Source organism: Schistocerca americana, chromosome 8 (assembly GCF_021461395.2).
Source record: "Schistocerca americana isolate TAMUIC-IGC-003095 chromosome 8, iqSchAmer2.1, whole genome shotgun sequence".
In the NCBI taxonomy this organism is placed as follows: Eukaryota; Metazoa; Arthropoda; class Insecta; order Orthoptera; family Acrididae; genus Schistocerca; species Schistocerca americana.
The window spans coordinates 136062772-136086184 of NC_060126.1; positions in this window are offsets into that span (position 1 = coordinate 136062772).

The window sequence follows — 23413 nt, forward strand, 5'->3', positions numbered from 1 at the left end:
GGATGATATAACATCTGTTAAGTAATCAGAGGATAACTTCCAAGGTACTAAGGCGAGCTGTTGTTGGTAAGAATTGTGGACTAAAACAGATATTGAAAATCATTCCACAAATAATGGGTGACGTAGTGTGCAAGTGCTACTCTGAGATGAAAGGGACCAAAAATGTTTGTCATTGTTCATTGGATTCAAAACTAGAGCAGTGTTGAAGCATAGATTGCAGCTACATCTACACCCAGAGTCTCGAAACCACCTCGAAGCGTATGGCAGAGGGTACGTCCTACTGTACCAATTATTAGGGTTTCTTCCTGTTCCATCCACGTATGGAGCGCGGGAAGCATGATTGAATGCCTCTGTGCGTACGCTTGTCCTCTCGATCCATATGTGAACGACAGGGAAGGGGTTCTAGTATGTTCCTAGAGTCATCACTCTTGAAATTTTGTTAGTAGGCTTTCTCGGGATAGTTTACTATGCGACTGATGCTGTAATCGGAGCATGTGAACATTTAGCTAAAGGTGGCACGAATCCTTTTTCACATTCAAGGCACGTAATCCATATATCATATTAATAAATTATTGCAGATTGTTGCTAATTTGTGTTCTCTTCATTTACGCGGTAGTTTGCTTACAAAAAATTGGCTCTGTGATGAGGCTGTGTAGTGGCTGCGTGTAGGCAGTCCACTTCGGTGGCGGCTACTACTTTCCGTGACAGGGCTTTCTCTTCCTGTTAAACTTACGTTTGACGCCAAGCGCATTTGGTGAATACAACATAAGAAATCTCTTCTTGATGCACAACGCTTCTCTTGTAGCGCCTAAACTGGAGTTTGTTGCACACCTCGTAACAACTAAACAATCGAAATTAGAATTATATATTAATACCTTCAGCTGCTGACGGTCATAGGTAGATATCAACGTGGACAGGTGAAAATGTGTGACCGGACCGGGACTCGAATCCGGGATCTCCTGCTTACATGGCACACGCTCTATCCACCTGAGCCACCGAGGGGGTAGAGGATAGCGTGACTACAGGGACTATATCGCGCACGCCTCCCGCGGGACCCACATTCTTACCTTATATGTCCACACACTACATTGGTAGTGTCCCAACCCAACACACTCATCACTCGTGGAAGACATTCTTACCATGTTCCGTACCAGATAGGGTTGATAGAAGAGATAGAGAAGATCCAACGGAGAGCAGCGCGCTTCGTTACAGGATCATTTAGTAATCGCGAAAGCGTTACGCAGATGATAGATAAACTCCAGTGGAAGAATGCAGGAGAGACCCTCAGTAGCTCGGTACGGGCTTTTGTTGAAGTTTCGAGAACATACCGTCACCGAGGAGTCAAGCAGTATATTGCTCCCTCCTACGTATATCTCGCGAAGAGACCATGAGGATAAAATCAGAGAGATTAGAGCCCACACAGATACATGCCGACAATCCTTCTTCCCACGAACAATACGAGACGGGAATAGAAGGGAGAACCGATAGAGGTACTCAAGGTACCCTCCGCCACAGACCGTCAGGTGGCTTGCGGAGTATGGATGTAGATGTAGATATTTGTGCATCCGCACTGAAGAAGAATATATGGATGTGGTGTCGGTTCTTTCGGACATATCCGAAAGAACAGACACCATGTCCGTACAGGTCTTCTTGTCTCTCTATTCAATTAATCCACCCTTGTAACGGCGCCACTCTGATGAGGAATACTGAAGAATCGGTCGAACGAGTGTTTGGTAAGCCACTTCTTCCGTTGATGAAATACATACTTTTATGGTTCTTCCTATGACTCTCAATCAACTTTGGGTCTCTCGGATAGTTATTCCCATTTGTTTTACGGTAGTTATTAAGTGACCGAGTGAAATCCCACGCCTTGTCGGGACGGTTGTGTGGGTTCTAAGGCAGAAATCAAAAGAATATGACTGAGAAAAGTATTGTAATACACCCAACTTTGGTGCAAAAGACTCCTTGATCGAGATGGGGTTAGTTACACATTTTAACTGTTCGCAGTACATAAATAAACATCGGTCTCGAACCAGTCCTGATGTACTGCTTCTGTACAGAAAGTTGCGACTGCACTATGGCGATCCTTGACTGCTGCAAAGTGGAGTTACTCAACAAGTGCTCTATAACTCGGCAAGAACTGGCTAGAGCTACAGTCGAGCGGCCCCTTATGCTAGAGATCCTTGGCGCCGGTGCCGCCTCAGCACAGGGGGCGTGGCACTCCAGCGGCCAGTGGGTGGGCGGCGTGGGTCGGTGTCGTTCCCCTATCGGGCACCAGCGGAACCTGTAGTGCCAACTTCTGCATGATTGCCCCCTGCTTGGTATCGACTGGCTACGATACGACAGTTTCTGTTTCCAGTCATCTGTTACCAATAGTGTATACGTGCGTTAGTGGATTTCTCCGACTTTATGCGCAATATTTATTTAGGTTCAAGCTGAACTGCCAGTCCTCGCTTCTATCATCAGTCGTCTACATTTATTCCTGCAGTTCTCTTCGCTCTTATGGCGTTGCTACCGACTAATAGACAACCGCATCTCTGAACAGCTCCACGGTGCTTCCAACATTATGCAGTACATCATTTATGCATACTGTAAACAGTAACGGTACTATCACACTTTCTTGGGGTCGCAGTTCCCCTCGCTCGCCTGGTCAAGGCGAGTGAGGCTGGACCACTTGGACAGCTAGTGATAGGGAACAGAGTCCGGTCATTCGGCTTCGATACGCGGATGCTGTATCCTGCTTCTCGCCTTGGACCTTAGGTTTCTCCGATCAGAGCTCGTAAGGTCACATTCCAACAATTCGCTACCGCCAGTGCACTACAACGGAGGCTTCAGTCTACATTCCATTTTCGAGCAGTGTGGATTACAAAATCTGGTTCAAATTGCTCTAGGCACTATGGGATTTAACATCTGAGGTCATTAGTCCCCTAGACTTAGAACTACGTAAATCTAACTAACCTAAGGACATCACACACATCCATGCCCGAGGCAGGATTCGAACCTGCGACCGTAGCAGCCGCGTAGTTCCGGACTGAAGCGCCTAGAGCCGCACGGCCACCGCGGCCGGCGTGTGGATTACATGCCCATTCCATTACTAGGAACTGCCGGCAATCCATTAAGGCGTCGCGTCCCGGGGGCAGACTAATACAAAAATGCGAAAGAGCAGTAAATATCCTACAAGTAGATACTGGTATCGTATTGCGCGAGTGAGGGAGGGAGGACGGGGGCTGGTCCCTATGTGACTCAGGCTCAGGCTGTAGCGCATTAGAGAACCTGGCAGCGGCGGCCAATAAAACAATGACGGTTTATTACAGCTCGCGCACTAAGCAGCTAACATTTCCTGGCTGCAGCAGCCATTAGAGAACGTTGGATTGCACGGCAGCAGCTGACTCAGCGCAGACAGTTTTGAGCAGGGAGTCGCTTGGAGAAAAGTAACAATGTCTACCTTCAGTGTCTGTGCGTTTGTAGAAGCAGCCTGACTGTCTGCATCCCGAAACAAAACCCGTGATGACAATGGACTGCTTGTAGCGCCTGAGCGAATTTTCAGTTTTGGAGGGAGGTACAGTGTGTCTCCAAATTTATAAACATCTGCTTGTCGCAGATAACTGTGTAAAACGCCGCTTGCTTTTACTATGGAAACCGGAAATTTTTTTCGCACAGGCATTGTGTGAAGAAAAATTGTCGCTTTATTTGCCAGAAAGCCAAACGTCCATTCTATATACAACCTAGTCCTAGACAGTTGTTAATTAAAGTTCTTTTTTTTATTTGTTAACCTCCTTCCTCAATATGGGCGTATTAAAAAAATGGTTCAAATGGCTCTGAGCACTATGGGACTTAACTTCTGAGGTCATCAATCCCCTAGAACTTAGAACTACTTAAACCTAACTAACCTAAGGACATCACACACATCCATGCCCGAGGCAGGATTCGAACGTGCAGCCGTAGTGGTCGCGCGGTTCCAGACTGTAGCGCCTAGAACCGCTCGGCCACCACGGCCGGCGATGGACGCTACAGCTCTACCGCAAATATATCGACATATAGCCCACACACCAAACAATGTAAGCAGCCTGAATGACACCTATGATGACACTTTGAAGCAAGTGATGCCTATACAATTCATACAACGCATAAAAAACTCCAAAATACTACACTGACGGAAAAAAATTGGAACGCCAAGGAGGAGATGTGTGACGTAAACGAAAGTTGCTAGCCATGTTTCTACGTCTGAAAGATGGTGTCTATTCAATTTTCGCACCAGTCGCTCAAGAGGAGCGCTAGTAGGTTTGCTTTAAATATACGCTCAACGGTCGTGAGCGTTTTGAGATCGGACTTGGTGAACAGATGTTAGTTAGGAATGCCATAAGCAACACTTCATTGTCTTTGAACGAGGTCGTGTAATAGGGCTACGGGAACCTGAGTGGTTTTTTTTTTTTTTGGTCATCAGTCTACTGACTGGTTTGATGCGGCCCGCCACGAATTCCTTTCCTGTGCTAACCTCTTCATCTCAGAGTAGCACTTGCAACCTACGTCCTCAATTATTTGCTTGACGTATTTCAATCTCTGTCTTCCTCTACAGTTTTTGCCCTCTACAGCTCCCTCTAGTACCATGGAGGTCATTCCCTCATGTCTTAGCAGATGTCCTATCATCCTGTCCCTTCTCCTTATGAGTGTTTTCCACATATTCCTTTCCCATTCTGCGTAGAACCTCCTCATTCCTTACCTTATCAGTCCACCTAATATTCAACATTCGTCTATAGCACCACATCTCAAATGCTTCGATTCTCTTCTGTTCCGGTTTTCCCACAGTCCATGTTTCACCACCATATAATGCTGTACTCCAGACGTACATCCTCAGAAAGTTCTTCCTCAAATTAAGGCCGGTATTTGATATTAGTAGACTTCTCTTGGCCAGAAATGCCTTTTTTGCCATAGCGAGTCTGCTTTTGATGTCCTCCTTGCTCCGTCCGTCATTGGTTATTTTACTGCCTAGGTAGCAGAATTCCTTAACTTCACTGACTTCGTGACCATCAATCCTGATGTTAAGTTTCTCGCTGTTCTCATTTCTACTACTTCTCATTACCTTCGTCTTTCTCCGATATACTCTCAAACCATACTGTGTACTCATTAGACTGTTCATTCCGTTCAGCAGATCATTTAATTCTTCTTCACTTTCACTCAGGATAGCAATGTCATCAGCGAATCGTATCATTGATATCCTTTCACCTTGTATTTTAATTCCACTCCTGAACCTTTCTTTTATTTCCATCATTGCTTCCTCGATGTACAGATTGAAGAGTAGGGGTGAAAGGCTACAGCCTTGTCTTACACCCTTCTTAATACGAGCACTTCGTTCTTGATCGTCCGCTCTTATTATTCCCTCTTGGTTGTAGTACATATTGTATATGACCCGTCTCTCCCTAAGCTTACCCCTACATTTTTCTGAATCTCGAACAGCTTGCACCATTTTATATTGTTGAACGCTTTTTCCAGGTCGACAAGTCCTATGAAAGTGTCTTGATTTTTCTTTAGCCTTGCTTCCATTATTAGCCGTAACGTCAGAATTCCCTCTCTCGTCCCTTTACTTTTCCTAAAGCCAAACTAATCGTCACCTAGCGCATTCTCAATTTTCTTTTCTATTCTTCTGTATATTATTCTTGTAAGAAGCTTCGATGCATTAGCTGTTAAGCCGATTGTGCGATAATTCTCGCACTTGTCAGCTCTTGCCGTCTTCGGAATTGTGTGGATGATGCTTTTCCGAAAGTCAGATGGTATATCGCCAGACTCATATATTCTACACACCAACGTGAATAGTTTTGTTGCCACTTCCCCCAATGAGTTTAGAAATTCTGATGGAATGTTATCTATCCCTTCTGCCTTATTTGACCGTAAGTCCTCCAAAGCTCTTTTAAATTCCGATTCTAATACTGGATCCCCTATCTCTTCGAAATCGACTCCTGTTTCTTCTTCTATCACATCAGACAAATCTTCACCTTCATAGAGGCTTTCAATGTATTCTTTCTACCTATCTGCTCTCTCCTCTGCATTTAACAGTGGAATTCCCGTTGCACTCTTAATGTTACCACCGTTGCTTTTAATGTCACCAAAGGCTGTTTTGACTTTCCTGTATGCTGAGTCTGTCCTTCCGACAATCATATCTTTTTCGTTGTCTTCACATTTTTCCTGCAGCCATTTCGTCTTAGCTTCCCTGCACTTCCTATTTATTTCATTCCTCAGCGACTTGTTTTTCTGTATTCCTGATTTTCCCGGAACATGTTTGTACTTCCTCCTTTCATCAATCAACTGAAGTATTTCTTCTGTTACCCATGGTTTCTTCGCAGCTACCTTCTTTGTACCTATGGTTTCCTTCCCAACGTCTGTGATGGCCCTTTTTAGAGATGTCCATTCCTCTTCAACTGTACTGCCTACTGCGCTATTCCTTATTGCTGTATCTATAGCGTTAGAGAACTTCAAACGTATCTCGTCATTCCTTAGTACTTCCGTATCCAACTTCTTTGCGTATTGAATCTTCCTGACTAATGTCTTGAACTTCAGCCTACTCTTCATCACTACTATATTGTGATCTGAGTCTATATCTGCTCCTGGGTACGCCTTACAATTCAGTATCTGATTTCGGAATCTCTGTCTGACCATGATGTAATCTAATTGAAATCTTCCCGTATCTCCCGGCCTTTTCCAAGTATACCTCCTCCTGTTGTGATTCTTGAACCGGGTATTCGCTATTACTAGCTGAAACTTGTTACAGAACTCAATTAGTCTTTCTCCTCTTTCATTCCTTGTCCCAAGCCCATATTCTCCTGCAACCGTTTCTTCTACTCCTTCCCCTACAACTGCATTCCAGTCGCCCATGACTATTAGATTTTCGTCCCCCTTTACATACTGCATTACCCTTTCAATATCCTCATACACTTTCTCTATCTGTTCATCTTCAGCTTGCGACGTCGGCATGTATACCTGAAATATCGTTGTCGGTGTTGGTCTGCTGTCGATTCTGATTAGAACAACCCGGTCACTGAACTGTTCACAGTAACACACCCTCTGCCCTACCTTCCTATTCATAACGAATCTTACACCTGTTATACCATTTTCTGCTGCTGTTGATATTGCCCGATACTCATCTGACCTGTGTGTTACTCCTACGATATTGCAGAAACACTCGGTAGAAATGTAGCCACTGTACATGACTGTCGGCGGCGGTGGTCACGAGAATGTAGAGTCGCAAGAAGACCGGGTTCCAGAGGCATGGTACTACCAAGAGGTAACGCGATCGTGTTTGGCGTATGGCTCTGGTGAATCATACTGCATTTGCAGAAGCAATCCGAGCAGCAGTTGGCACCACAGTGACACAACGAACTGTTACACGTCGGTTGCTTCAAGTACAGCCCCGAGCTAGATGCCTTGCAGTGTGCATTCCACCGACCCCGAACCACCACCATTTGTGACTTCATTGGTGACAAGCGAGAATTCATGGCAGGGAAGAAAGGAGGTCTATTGTGTTTCCTGATGAAATCTGGTTCTGCCTTAGAGAGCCTGCAACAAACCTGTCTGCCGGCTAGAAGTAATGGACCTATACCTTGAGTTATGGTATGGGGTGCGCTTTCCTAGGACAGTAGGAGCACTCTCGCGGTTATCTCACGCACCCCAGCTTCAAATTTTTACGTCAGCCTGGAGATTCCACTTGTTGTACTGCCATTCATCAAGAGAATTCCAGGGGGTGTTTTCCAACAGGATAACGCTCGCCGACATACCGTTGCTAACCTACATGCTATACAGTGTGTCGACATGTTGCCTTCGGCCTCTCGATCACCAGATGTGTCTCCAGTCGAGCACATATGGGGCATCATCAGACGACAACTCCAGCGTCATCCACAAACAACATTAACCGTCCCTGTACTGACCGACCAAGTGCAACAGGTAATCAACTTCATCCCACAACTGATATCTAGCACCTGTACAACACAATGCTTGCACATTTGTATGCTTGCGTTCAATAATCTGCCGGTCACACCGGTTATTAATGTCCCGCATTTCACAATTGCAATTGCTGTGATTTTGCAATGTTAATCTACATCTACATCTATACTCCGCGAGCCACCTTACGGTGTGTGGCGGAGGGTACTTATTGTACCACTATCTGATCCCCCCTTCCCTGTTCCATTCACGAATTGTGCGTGGGAAGAACGACTGCTTGTAAGTCTCCGTATTTGCTCTAATTTCTCGGATCTTTTCGTTGTGATCATTACGCGAGATATATGTGGGCGGTAGTAATATGTTGCCCATCTCTTCCCGGAATGTGCTCTCTCGTAATTTCGATAATAAACCTCTCCGTATTGCGTAACGCCTTTCTTGAAGTGTCCGCCACTGGAGCTTGTTCACCATCTCCGTAACGCTCTCGCGCTGACTAAATGTCCCCATGACGAATCGCGCTGCTTTTCGCTGGATCATGTCTATCTCTTCTATTAATCCAACCTGGTAAGGGTCCCACACTGATGAGCAATACTCAAGAATCGGACGAACAAGCGTTTTGTAAGCTACTTCTTTCGTCGATGAGTCACATTTTCTTAGAATTCTTCCTATGAATCTCAACCTGGCGCCTGCTTTTCCCACTATTTGTTTTATGTGATCATTCCACTTCAGATCGCTCCGGATAGTAACTCCTAAGTATTTTACGGTCGTTACCGCTTCCAATGATTTACCACCTATGGCATAATCGTACTGGAATGGATTTCTGCCCCTATGTATGCGCATTATATTACATTTATCTACGTTTAGGGAAAGCTGCCAGCTGTCGCACCATGCATTAATCCTCTGCAGGTCCTCCTGGAGTACGTACGAGTCTTCTGATGTTGCTACTTTCTTGTAGACAACCGTGTCATCTGCAAATAGCCTCACGGAGCTACCGATGTTGTCAACTAAGTCATTTATGTATATTGTAAACAATAAAGGACCTATCACGCTTCCCTGCGGTACTCCCGAAATTACCTCTACATCTGCAGATTTTGAACCGTTAAGAATGACATGTTGTGTTCTTTCTTCTAGGAAATCCTGAATCCAATCACAAACCTGGTCCGATATTCCGTAAGCTCGTATTTTTTTCACTAAACGTAAGTGCGGAACCGTATCAAATGCCTTCCTGAAGTCCAGGAATACGGCATCAATCTGCTCGCCAGTGTCTACGGCACTGTGAATTTCTTGGGCAAATAGGGCGAGCTGAGTTTCACATGATCTCTGTTTGCGGAATCCATGTTGGTTATGATGAAGGAGATTTGTATTATCTAAGAACGTCATAATACGAGAACACAAAACATGTTCCATTATTCTACAACAGATTGACGTAAGCGAAATAGGCCTATAATTATTCGCATCTGATTTATGACCCTTCTTGAAAATGGGAACGACCTGCGCTTTCTTCCAGTCGCTAGGTACTTTACGTTCTTCCAGCGATCTACGATAAATTGCTGATAGAAAGGGGGCAAGTTCTTTAGCATAATCACTGTAGAATCGTAAGGGTATCTCGTCTGGTCCGGATGCTTTTCCGCTACTAAGTGATAGCAGTTGTTTTTCAATTCCGATATCGTTTATTTCAATATTTTCCATTTTCGCGTCCGTGCGACGGCTGAAGTCAGGGACCGTGTTACGATTTTCCGCAGTGAAACAGTTTCGGAACACTGAATTCAGTATTTCTGCCTTTCTTCGGTCGTCCTCTGTTTCGGTGCCATCGTGGTCAACGACTGAATAGGGGATTTAGATCCGCTTACCGATTTTACATATGACCAAAACTTTTTAGGGTTCTTGTTTAGATTGTTTGCCAATGTTTTATGTTCGAATTCGTTGAATGCTTCTCTCATTGCTCTCTTTACGCTCTTTTTCGCTTCGTTCAGCTTTTCCTTATCAGCTATGATTCGACTACTCTTAAACCTATGATGAAGCTTTCTTTGTTTCCGTAGTACCTTTCGTACATGATTGTTATACCACGGTGGATCTTTCCCCTCGCTTTGGACCTTAGTCGGTACGAACTTATCTAAGGCGTACTGGACGATGTTTCTGAATTTTTTCCATTTTTGTTCCACATCCTCTTCCTCAGAAATGAACGTTTGATGGTGGTCACTCAGATATTCTGCGATTTGTGCCCTATCACTCTTGTTAAGCAAATCACTTAAATACGTTACGTAAACAAATGTATTCCCGAATTTCATTGCTCTAGAATAATTATTTTTTGGTGTTGCGATTTTTTCCGTCAATATACTTACCGATGGAGCCAATAATGCAAATGTCGCCGGATGTGCCTTCTCAGGCTAGACAATACAAGCTTAACGATATTGTAAATTTAAGATAGAAATGTCCATTATGACGGCAGAGCATGTAGTCATTGCCAGCCGCGGTGGCCGAGCGGTTCTAGGCGCTTCAGTCCGGAAACGTGCGACTGCTACGATCGCAGGTTCGAATCCTGCTTCGGGCATGGATGTGTGTGATGTCCTTAGGTTAGTTAGGTTTAAGTAGTTCTAAGTTCTAGGAGACTGATGACCTCAGATGCTAAGTCCCATAGTGCTCAGAAACATTTGAACCATTTTAGCCATGTAGCCATTAGAGAAGTATTTGGGTATGCAAGAAACTACAGTGAGGACAGAATTTTTGTCTTAACCGACTCCCGATCAACAGTCTAGCTTTTAAAAACCATTTTACACGGTGATACAGCAATCTAGTCTCTTACGAAGTTATGGTGCAAGTCAGTAGATTACTAAAGCACCAAAAAGGAGTCACAACAATCTGGTTCAAAGGCCACAGTGGCATTCAGGACAAACAAACGTGTGACCATCTGGCTAAACAAGGCGCAGCATCACGAAAGCCATGTTAAGGTGTGTACACATGAGGCCAACGAAGGACAACGAACGACAGCCAACTGATTCGTTGGCTGAGATTTGCTTAGTGTGTACGAGTGGTAAATCGGAGCCATCGAAGTGGTTGGCTTTGGTTGCGGTTCGATCTACTGGCGGTAACATCAAAGCGTTGGTGATTGCTTGGTGTTGGGACCCATTTTCTCATGTGGGCGCTGGATCGAATGTTCATTGGTTCAGTACTGATTTGTTGTGTCTTTGAAAGAGGTGTGTATTTAAGTTTTTTCGGACAGACAATAGTATGTTTCACTGACCGGTTTCGCTCTTTAATTTAACGAGAGCATCATCAGAAACTCTTGAATTTACCATTAAATTACGGTAGTTGGTTGTTAATTAAAGAGCGAAATCAGTCAATAAAACATATTGAGTGCGACTTGTGGCTGTCCTGTTCATTCAACGGTCAGTGTTTACCCTGCTCTCGGTAAGGATATGTAAATACTGTATTTAAAAATACTAGAGTACAGAGTAAAATATTGTAGGAACATTAAAGCTAATAGAATTTTGTTGTGAACAGGGATGTTTATTGGTCACTTACGAACTGCATTATAAAAACAAACTGAAAGGACTAGACGCTATTAGAAAGTGATATGCACGATGTGAAAAGGAAAATGGTACCTTTTTGAGATTTTTTCACCTTAAGCGACAAAGAGAAACAAACAAAACTGAGAGTGACTATTAACTTCCTATGTGATTCTTCAAGCTTTCCCAGCGAAGCGTTGTCATGTTGGGCCGGCTGAAGTGGCCGAGCGGTTCTAGGCGCTTCAGTCTGGAATAGCGCGACTGCTACGGTCGCAGGTTCGAATCCGGCCTCGGGCATGGATGTGTGTGATGTCCTTAGGTTAGTTAGGTTTAAGTAGTTATACGTCCTAGGGGACTGATGGCCTCAGAAGTTAAGTCCCATAGTGCTCAGAGCCATTCGTTGTCATGTTTAATAATCGGGTTTCTGCCGGTTATCCGCGTCTTTCCTGCACGATATTTCAACTGTGTGACTCGCAGTCTTATTGCTGCAGTTTCTGCTCTCCTGAAAGAGATGATATCTCTGGAAATTTTAGGGCCTACACAATCCAATAACAGTTCAAAATCTGTAGTTTTCGTTAGGAAAAGTTCATATTCCGATTCAACATTAAGTTTCAATGTTTAACTTCCAACCGCACTGCTGCTTATTTTTTAAAAGAGAAGTTTTCCACCAATGTCATTTCTTCTTATTATTTTTCTGCTGATCAGCTTCTTGCAGTAAAATAAATCCTGCACATGCTACGATTGCTGAATCCTCTTCTTCCTTCCTAATAAGGCCTGTGAAATCGTAATTAAGCGCTACTTTATAATAATAACAAAACGTGAGCAACGACAGCAAGTTATCACAGCCAATAGCGGTTCCACATGGCCGAATCCTTTGGCCGTAAGCCCTCCGTTTGGTGTGGGTAAGAAGACGAACGCCAATGCATTGACGACCAACTTTCGGTCGAATCCAGTCTCTGTCGTTCGTTGGTTTTTGTTGGCCTAGTGTGTACGCGCCTTCATCCAAAGCTACCGCATACAGATTTCACACGAAAATTGAAAAGGACCAAGCGAGAATGAAATGGGTCAAGGAATGTATCAGACGAATCAACGTCCTAGGGAACATTATAGAGCGATACCTCGTGTAATACCGTCAACGCACTTGCATTTGAGACACACGGTATTATTAGAAATTCACAAAAACTTCGCACGAATGAATAATTCAATCACTACCGTTTTGAATGACACTTACGTCGCTTGGGACTGTCCGCCAGTCCTCTTTCTACTTGTGAAGAGGAAGAATACTTGAACCACATAACATTAGGAAGTTTCGAAATACAGACAGGATAGATCCGACGCTAAGTCAACTGAGTACTATGGGATACAAAGGCCGCCACTGTTCTTAGGGAACAACGGACGTTAAGGACTATAAACTCACATACGCAGCTCTAGAGGATTAGGAATGCCCATACACTCGTAATTAGCCGCGTCAAAATGTAGATCCTGCGAAAACGGCAAGAGTATTTTTTTTTTTTTTCAGGGGGAGATTGACAACACTAAACCACATGCGAGAGGGGCCACTCCGAGAAGGCAGAAAAAATCCTAAGATTTCGTTACCTGCAACACGGACCCCGATTATCCGAACATCAGAAGAAAAGACATACATAAAAGTAATGCATTTGTACAATATTCTTTTAGATGAAAATAATATATCTTTTGTTGTCACTGACTTTAAATTTTGTGCATAGATAGCGTAGTGTATAGAAACCAATCGCATAAAAATTTCACTTCTTTTACTATAGGCCTATGCTGATTTAAGTGTTGCACATACATAGTAGTCAAAGCTGACAGTTGTTAGTAATGTGAATAAATCATTGTTGTTAGTATGATCATGAAACCGAAACCCAAGAAATAAAAAGAGCTATCCCCGGTTACAGTGGGTCTAAACGCCTTGTGCCCATGTTGGCAGGCAGTTCCCTGTTGTCTGAGGCTTAACCATTGCGCAATTGACGGTAGATGTGGCAGCGTTCTAGAGCAACGCGACCAGATTCAAATAACAAGTAGTTCTAATCTGAGCGAAGTCGGAGCTGTGCAGTGCCTCAGCGCTGAAGCACGTGGTGCTTCGAATAATGCACACGTGGGCAATTTGCGGGGTGGAGTTGGTAGGCGAATACTGCTAACTAAATAGTAAGTCGTAATGTTCGACTATAGTGTCCGTCACGATAGCAAGCGGCCCACGGCCGCAAAAATCAGCCCCATTACGACTCACCCCGCTTCTCCGGTGGTCCCGCATTGTTGCCGTGAAAGTTAATGGCTGTATTTCGTTGTATTGAAAAACTCGTTCTGCTTTACGGATGACTGTGAATGATACTAAGGGATAGTGATCTGGGCATAGCATACACTGATGAAAAGTATCTGAACTCCTATCAGTGAACATTAATATGGGGTGTGGAAGTGAAACATGGCCGATAAATAGTTTGGACAAGAAGAGAATAGAACCTTCGAAATGTGGCGCTGAAGATTAGATGGGTAGATCACGTAACTAATGAGGAAGTATTGAATAGGATTGGGGAGAAGAGAAGTTTGTGGCACAACTTGACCAGAAGAAGGGATCGGTTGGTAGGACATGTTCTGAGGCATCAAGGGATCACCAATTTAGTATTGGAGGGCAGCGTGGAGGGTAAAAATCGTAGAGGGAGACCAAGAGATGAATACACTAAGCAGATTCAGAAGGATGTAGGTTGCAGTAGGTACTGGGAGATGAAGAAGCTTGCACAGGATAGAGAAGCATGGAGAGCTGCATCAAACCAGTCTCAGGACTGAAGACCACAACAACAACAATATGGGGTGAGTCCCACCCATCGCTTGCTTTACGACGGCCTTAGCTCTGCTTGGGACACTTTCAATGAAGTATGTGAACGTCTGTTGAGGAACGGCAGACCATTATTCCTGAGGGTGCGAAACCAGAGAAGGTAGTGATGTCGAACGCCGGGGTCTGCAGCGAGATTGACATTACAAGTCATCCCGATGGTGTTCCGTTGGGCTCAGGTCGGGAGTCTTGGAAGGCCAGAGCATTTCATTAATGTTATTGTCCACAAAACATTGCCTCACAGATGTTCCATTACGACAGGATACATTGTCATGCTGATGAAATCATTATCTCCAATTTTTCCTCCGCTATAAGCAGTACACAATCCTGTAAAATGTGCTCATATCCTTCCGTATTTAGAAATGGCTCTGAGCACTATGGGACTCAACTGCCGAGGTCATTAGTCCCCTAGAACTTAGAACTAGTTAAACCTAACTAACCTAAGGACATCACACACATCCGTGCCCGAGGCAGGATTCGAACCCGCGACCGTAGCGGTCTCGCGGTTCCAGACTGCAGCGCCAGAACCGCACGGCCACTTCGGCCGGCTTCTGTATTTAGAGCTTTGTTAATCACAATAAGGAGGCCACACCTAACCTGCTCCGCAATGGAAACATAACAGACCAAAGACACTATTAGCAAGAAACTAAACATCTATGGACCATAGCACGCTAACACGACAGTACTGGCGAGCCCCTGCAACACAACTACTACTGGTGACCCCAGATGCTCGACTCGCTGAAAAAGAGGCAATCGCAGGAAAACCGTACTGCACGTAGCACGCAAACCAGCCATACACACCCTCTGCACTGTGAGATGATCTATGACCGATCGCCCACTAATGTATGACGACCTCGAACTGTTACAGAGACGCAACAGCTGCAGCAGGCCCTACAACGAGCACCCGCAACGACAAAGGTAACGATACACGATACCTCGCAGTAACATAACCACACCTTGCATGCTCTGTCGCACCTAGCAATCCGCTACTGCCCTTACTACCCGTCCTACTATCGCAGAGGTTTTTTTTTTTTTTTGCCTTGGCGCTTGATTTGCACTTTTTTTCCCTCTGTAAACCGCTAACCTTCGATCGCATTCGTCCACATTCTGTTTCCTGATGGCCCATGCCAATGAGTAATCCTACCCAGATGCATGGACAACATCAAAGCCCGCATCCTGTGACTCACGTTTTGAAAACTAACATGTTATACGGAGGTGACAGTAGAACTTTTGGTTTGGTCACCACGTTGGTGTGGGCGTGGAGGGGCCCCATCCTTTGCTCCGTGCTTCACTATTGGCACTACACATGATGGCAGGTAACGTTCTGAAGGCATTCGCCGAACGCAGACTCTTCCATCCGATTGTCACAGTGTATAATGAGATTCATCACACCAAATCACTCACTTTCAGCCATTCAGTGCCCATTGGCATCACTCCTCTAGAGTCACTTAGCATAGACTAAACAATTGTTTGGCTGCTCGAACGCTGCATCCCGCTCCTTTAACTAGAGCGTTCTGAAACATAGAGCCTCTGAATTTCTTATTCCGCTCTCTATATCGACTGAGGTATTACTCGGTCGACTTTACCGCTTAGCCGACCCAAGTTACAACCCTCTGCCGCTAGAGAGCTCTGAATTGTGGGGTGTCACATGGCGGTGTGTAACATCACTATGTCGGTGCGGAGGCCTACGAGAAAGACAGGCCGCGGCGCGTACTTCACGGAGGTAGTAGGCCTGCAGTCGCTAGCTCGCTCAAGTCAGCGCACAAACTACACTCATACTCATAAATTAAGGATAATTGCAGAATGTGGTGCCACACAACGTGGCAGTACACAAAACTGGCGCTAATAGCATAGGCACATAGGGAACACACACGACACAGATCTGTAAGTCCACGGTATTGGTGACACTTGACTCAGTGTCACCCGTTCGCGTGAATCTGTTGCCTGACGACCGTATTTCCGATTCCAGTTTTATTGCACCATTCTATAAGACTGTTAATACGATAATAGCGTATGGGACCTGAAGATGGCAATACTGAGTTGCCGAAACTGGTAGCATTTGAGACTTAAAATAAAATAAACCAAAACATACGGCTGTTGGTAAAGTTTTTGAATCGAGAAATAAGTGAGCAGTGTGGGAATTTGAGTAAGACGGAAAGCGTGCTCGGATAGCCGAAGCTGTTAAGGCGACCACTCGCGCAAAGAGCGAAATCCGGATTCGAGTTCTGACCCGGCACAAATTTTCGCACACCGCCTTGAATTCATTTCAGTGCCCGATTGCAGCCTATGTCAGAATTTATTTCATCACTTATTTGTCGTTTAGTATTTATGATTTCTAGAAGGTTCCCGAAATTTCTTGGTTTTCTAAAGTTTGCATATTCTTGAATATTCCATGTGCAGTGCTAAAGCATCGACTGCATATCGCCCAGCGCAGTGCCGCGATACGGCATCAAGAAGACGCCCGGCCTCGCGTGCCGATGGAAACAGCGGGCAGCCCCACGGCTCCTGGAAGACAAGAGTTCAGCGCCCCCTGTCAACGCTGACTTAACCAGCCGCCTATCGCTGGTCGGCCCAGTTCGGTCGCAAACTTCAAGAGCATCAGTACTGAGTAACAGGAGGACGTTACTTAGCCTGTGGTCTGCGAGTAGTAATAGCGAGTAAATTATTTGTACGTAGGAGGCCCTGGAAGCACAGGAATCAAGTTGATTGATTGATTGATTGATTTTAACAGGAGAGCTAAAACAGCTTAGGTCTAACACGCCACTGCCCGCACTGAAACTAGATTTATTGTGCTGTATCGCTCCTTGTATATCTAGTAAAGCCAACCAGTGCTCTTAAATAGTGCAAGGAGTCCCTCTGTCAGCTTTTTGTTAGACACAAGTTCTTCAGGTCTAGTTGTCCCGAAGATTCTGTATCTTTTACTCTCCAATGACATGCATTCAAAGATTAGGTGTGATGCAGTATCTTCACCCTCATCACAGATTCTACATTTAGGGTCCTCTTCCATTATACCCATCGTGTGTAGGTGTTTTTTGAAGTTCCCATCGCCTGTCATCAGTCTAGTCATGAGTTCCATCTCTTTCCTGTTCAATACCAGGATTACAGAGCTTCTTTTAAAACATGGCTTGGGCATCATTACCTTACCATGTTTTTGTTTATGGACCTTGGTCCAATATCCTACATGCTGTTTTCTAAGCCTGTTCCGTAGTTTTGATTTTATCATAGCCTTGTCAAGACAGGTTCCGGTCCTATAAATGGAGTTGTTCCCCCATCCTAGCCAATCTATCGGCTTGTTCATTGCCACAGATCCCTGAGTGGCAATGGACCCACACTAGGTACACCATATTGCTTCCCCCTAGGTCCACCAGAGCCATGTGGCGATCTGCAACAATCTTAGATCTTGTTGCAGGAGATGCCAATGATTTCAGGGCTGCCTGGCTGTCTGAATAGATGTAGATGCTACGGTCATTGTAGCACCTACCCATATTCTCCTCCACACATGCCCTGATTGTAGTAATTTCGGCTTGGAATACAGAGGCCAGTTTCCCTAGAGAGATGCTGCTTTCCAGTCTTGGCTGAACCCCGTACAACCCTGCCCCAACGCCTTGATCTGTTTTCGACCCATCGGTGAACCAAACGATGTCCCCCGTATGGTGTCGAACTGTTTTCTCCCACTGCTCCCTACTTCCAGTTATTATGCTGTAAGGCTTGTCGAAGCAGTTCGGAGTTGTTATATAGTCAGCGGGCATTTCCCCAGCCATACCCATATTTACCTCACTCACTGTGTTAGCGTGTGATTCTGGATATCCGAATGAGACCCAGTTTTGGCCAGTTTTAAGTCTGTATGCCCCAGCTGCTGCCTCCATCTTAACCCAAAGGTGAAGTGGAGGCATATCCAGCATGGCTTCCATTCCAGCGGTTGGTGTGCTGCTAATTCCGCTCGTTATGGCTAAGCAGGCCAATCTCTGCACCTTAGCAAGCTCTTTAGCAGCAGGAATCAAGTTACATTTATTTTCTTCTTAAAATGAGGTGTTCAATTAATCTTCAAGTTTAATGTACAGATCATTTTGGATTTCTGCCGCTGGCCGTCGTAACTTCTCCCTTACGTTGTTTGTGTTGGCGCTGACTGCCACAGTAGCCGACACAACATCCGACGTCTGTGCAAACAGCAGCACTCTCTGTCCAGGACGAAGTTTTGTTCCGTCTGTTCTTTAGAGCCTGCGATAAATGTGCTTTGACTCATTGCGTCCCTCCTTTCGGATTTGTACTTAAATGCAGTTGTAACAATGTTCTAGACTAAAAATAGAGGTCTATTAGCTTTTTATGACATTTAAAATGGAACTAACTGGTAATAACGTAAATAGGTGAGGTGACCGTGATATTTCTGGTTTCGAGACAACCACTTCAGCTCTTTCCCTCCAGTTACTTCCAATCCCACCGTAGAAGGTGACGAGCAAGTCGGAGGATGACCAAAGCACATAAAGGAGTCAGTCTTTGATCAGAGCAGAGCAACCAGCCAATGAGGGTTACCTACTTGGGCACCCACGGCACGTACTTCCGATGCTGTCGTAGGAGGCTACAACGAGACGAAAGAGGCGGTTGTAGTCACAGCATTCATACGTGGCAACGCGACCTCAAACTGCGCATGCGCGACCATGCCTGTCGCATCGGGGCGTCCTGTCGCAGCCGTAGGGAGCGGCTACACACCTTGGACAACACACCTCAGTGCAGCTTCCAGCTGGCTTCCGCTACGCGGGTGTCCCGGTCTCTGTGCGTGCGTGCGTGCGCACACCTTCCGCAGGGCCACTCTACGCGGCTGGTCCGCTTGCTGGCGAGTACGCGTGCGACTTGCTGGACCTGCCGATACTCGGGGTGCCCTGGCGCTGCTGACTCAGCTACAGGCTGGGCGGGCTATTCCTGGCCGGCTCTGCGCGCAGTGACAGCGCGCCGGACGCGGGTTTCACTTGGACGGCCGCCCAGTAAACAAACCGGCTACCGCTACAGCGAGGCCGCAGCATGGCCGGCCCACGGCTGCCCGCGGATCAGCGCCGGCGGACCGCCGCTCGGTGGTCGCCGGTCGCCGGTCGGCTGCCGCTGGCAGGGGCTAGCCTGGTAACTAAAGCAGCGTTTACACTGGCCCTATTCTAAGGCAATGTGTGTGGCTGCAATTCAGTTTAATGTTGCGATATGGCTGGACAATATTGCTCATGGATCACACTGTTGCAGATAGTTGCCGAGGTATGGCAGAGGTGTTCCTGGTGCTGTCCACCACGCATACAGAGCATTTCGTATGACCGGGCTCTACCTGCCTCTTTCCCTGTCCGTATATGCGAAGTGTATTTAGGCGCATACGATTTGCTTGTCGTCTGCAGGAATGTACTACTCACCATTTGGGAGGACCACGAATTTCATAAATATGGTACGTACATCTATGACCACAGCTGTAGTATAATAAAACGTAAAATGGTCGAAAGATGAAAAAGGAATTCCTCTCTGTTGGCGTCGTAACATAAGATCTGTAACAATGAGCTATAATTTCATTCTACGTAGATTTTTAGGAGATTTTCTGTAAATGTTTTCAGGTGCACTTCAGTGTTCATGGAAAGTAACTTACCAATTGACTTTTTTTTAGCTACGGTTCTCGTGTGATCAGTTTTCGCGTCTCGTATCTCTTCTCCGACATATACAGGATGTGTTCTGAAATTCCAGTTACAAATTTCTATGACTTGTAGAGGGGAGTGAGTACATAATATTTCGAATACGAACCCACGTCTGGGAACGTACTGTTTCCGTTCTACGACGGTTCCAGTTCGTATGTGCCGTACCTCCTTCCACTGAAGCTAACTGGTCCTGCATACTTGATCTTCCTACAAAACGTTCGCGTGGAGTAGTCGCGCGGTGTACAGGGTCTCGCCACTGTTCGCTCGGCTCCCCCCCCCCCCCTCCTCCCCTTCCCCCCGTCGGAGGTTCGAGTCCTCCCTGGGGCATGTGTGTGTGTGTGTGTGTGTGTGTGTGTGTGTGTGTGTTGTCGTTAGTGTAAGTTAGTTTAAGTTAGATTAAATAGTGTGTAAGCTTATGGACCGATGACCTCATCAGTTTGGTCCCATAAGACCCTACCACAAAAATTTCCTTCAATACGTATTGGACCCGTTCTCTAAAGCTGTGCCTTTGGACTTCCGTCAGGAGCTGTGGTTTCAGCGTCATGGTGTACCACTCACTTCTCACATGCTGTTTGGAGACATCTCGACAGGTGAGTGCGGAAAGATGGGGAGGCCGAGGTGGTCCAACCATCTGGCCGGCGCGATCGCTCGAATCAATTCATGTGGATTACTTCTTGTGTGGTCATATGCAAAGTTTAATTTACGGGACTCCTGTACAGATAGTGGAAGACTGAGCACGAGTTCTGGGCGCTACACCGAAACTGAAGATACACCAGGTGGGCTGGAGAGTGTGCAACAGAACATACTTCATAGGTACAACGAATGTAATAACGTTGGTGGTCGCTGCCATAATACATCAGTGGTGTTCTGTAAATAAAATATGCTGGGTTCTTTTTCGTTTCGGAATAATGTAAACACGTAATGTTTAAGTGGTATTACAAGCGAATGTGCTTAGATGACAAATGGATATTTCGCTATGTTTCCTTTCGAATTATTAAGTAATAATTTTACGGCATAGCACCTATTTCAATTTCTCATGCAGCAGTGGAAGAGTTAAATGTCAGAACTGAAGCAGTCTTAGAACGTAAACGGTACGTTTCCGGACATGGGTTCATACTCAAAACATTATGTACTCACTCTCCTCTACAATTTCTAAAAGTCTGTAACTGGAATTTCGCAACACCCTGTATCACATTAATAAATTTGCAGTTTTCATTGAACTGGTGAACCACAAAAGACATTTACGTCAACATTTGATTGTTGTTTCACATTACTTCAATGAATTCTGTGTGACCTTCCACCAAAGAGTTGCCAAAATCTGGTACCGAGACACATATCGTTGTGAAATGCCATAGATCACCATTAGCCAAGAATGATGGCCTATCTGCTGGCGACTATATTAGCAATGGCGTCACTGATACTCGGACCAATTGCTTTTACGATATTTTCAAACGTGCTGTCCAGCATTCTGAAAAATGTATGTATCCTGCATCAGCACAATATAAAGTTTCGAAAGCACTTCACTTACATCCACGACGCCCAGTTCCTCCCTTCCTTGTGGAAAGCAAAATCAAGAGAAAAGCACTCCTTTCCACTAGCCCGCTTTAGTCCATTTGGCGGCCGTAGTGTGGCCCTTATGACACTTCAGTTCCGGGAAATACATTACCCCAATCTTTGCCAGGTAACAGTGGCCGGAAATGTTGCAAAACATGTGGCCGTAATTCATCGGGCCGTCAATATCATCTGGCAACATTGCTGTTTATATTATCGAAAATACGCAATCCGTATGTCCCGTGTAAACCTCAACAAATGTTATACACGTTTTATGCTCGCGTATTATGACCTTCTGGAGACACTCTGTCAGGATCATCATGGCTCCCGCGTACCCTGACTGTGTGGCACTTAGCTCTCTCTGTTCGGCCAAGAGATCAAGTAGACAGTAGGACCCCGGCGTCTGTACTGATACAGAAGGCGTGTGACGCAGTTCCACACTGGCCCCTAACGAACAAAATACGAGCGGACGTAATGTAAGACCTGCCTGTGACTGGGCTGAATAATTCCTAACAGTTAAAACACTCTTTCTCAAGAGAGGAAAATGGTCAAGCGTATAACGAGCTTCGGGCATATCACAAGCAACTCTTCGTAATATATTAAAGCACATTGGGTATGGGCATCAACCTGTTGCTCGACGTCTTCGAAGCAGAAAAATCTTAATAACTGCCAACCAAAAATGGTTCAAATGGCTCTGAGCACTATGGGACTTAACTTCTGAGGTCATCAGTCCCCTAGAACTTAGAACTACTTAAACATAACTAACTCCGGCCTGTGTGGCAGAGCGGTTCTAGGCGCTTCAGTCTGGAACCGCGCGACCGCTACGGTCGCAGGTTCGAATCCTGCCTCGGGCATGAATGTGTGTGATGTCCTTAGGTTAGTTAGGTTTAAGTAGATCTAAGTTCTAGGGGACTGATGACCTCAGGTGTTAGTCCCATAGTGCTCAGAGCCATTTGAACCTAACTAACCTAAGGGCACTGCACACATCCATGCCCGAGGCAGGATTCGAACCTGCGACCGCAGCGGTCTCCTGGTTCCAGACTGTAGCGCCTAGAACCGCACGGCCACTCCGGCCGGCGGCAACCAATGCTGTAGAATCGCAATAAAGCTCTGCTTCAAGACTGCTTGTGCCGCAGTTATAGTCATATGTTACTGGACACTTTCTTTGAGTTGTCAAGGCTGTACACCCGGTTGCTTAGGAAGGAATTGAAGTTTGTGATGTCTGGAGATGGGTGTGATCCCGAAACGCGTAATATGTTCTAATAAAGGAGTCAACTGAACATCTGGTGACTTTATTGCGATTGTACAGCATTAGTTGCCAATTATTAACATAAAAATGATCGCAGGCCGCAGACGGGATTTTTATGTCCTGTATATCAGGAAGATCTTTATCTCAAGTACCTCTCCTTTAGTGAAGTCAAAGGAGGAAGAGAGGCTCCAAAGATGGTGACGATGAACTAAAAGTGATTGGTTGCCCCCAGAAAACAGTCTATCATGGCCAACAATAAAATCACTTAATCGTCTTCGCATGGAAGTTGGCTGAAGAAAAATTGTCATTTTAAAGTGGAGACTTTTCAACCATCAAGATGTGTCCTGCCCGTGTTGTATTGAATAGACGATGATCTGTTTCCTTCGCTGCGTTGTTTACACCATCACCTCAGACATCGTGACACAAGGGGATATTGCTTCAGGAAGCCCAAAATCGGTGCACCTTGCTGAGGCACTACACTTTATTTAAATGATAACGTCGGTAGCTCCAGACACAGTTCGCCGATGACGCTATTCTACACAGCCAAATTACTAAGCTACAAAATTGTAGCGAAGTGCAGGAAAACCTCCAAATGATCGATACTTGCTGCAGGGATTGCAGTTAATTCTAAACATAAACAAAGGTGTCATGTAGCGATGAAACAGACGCAAAG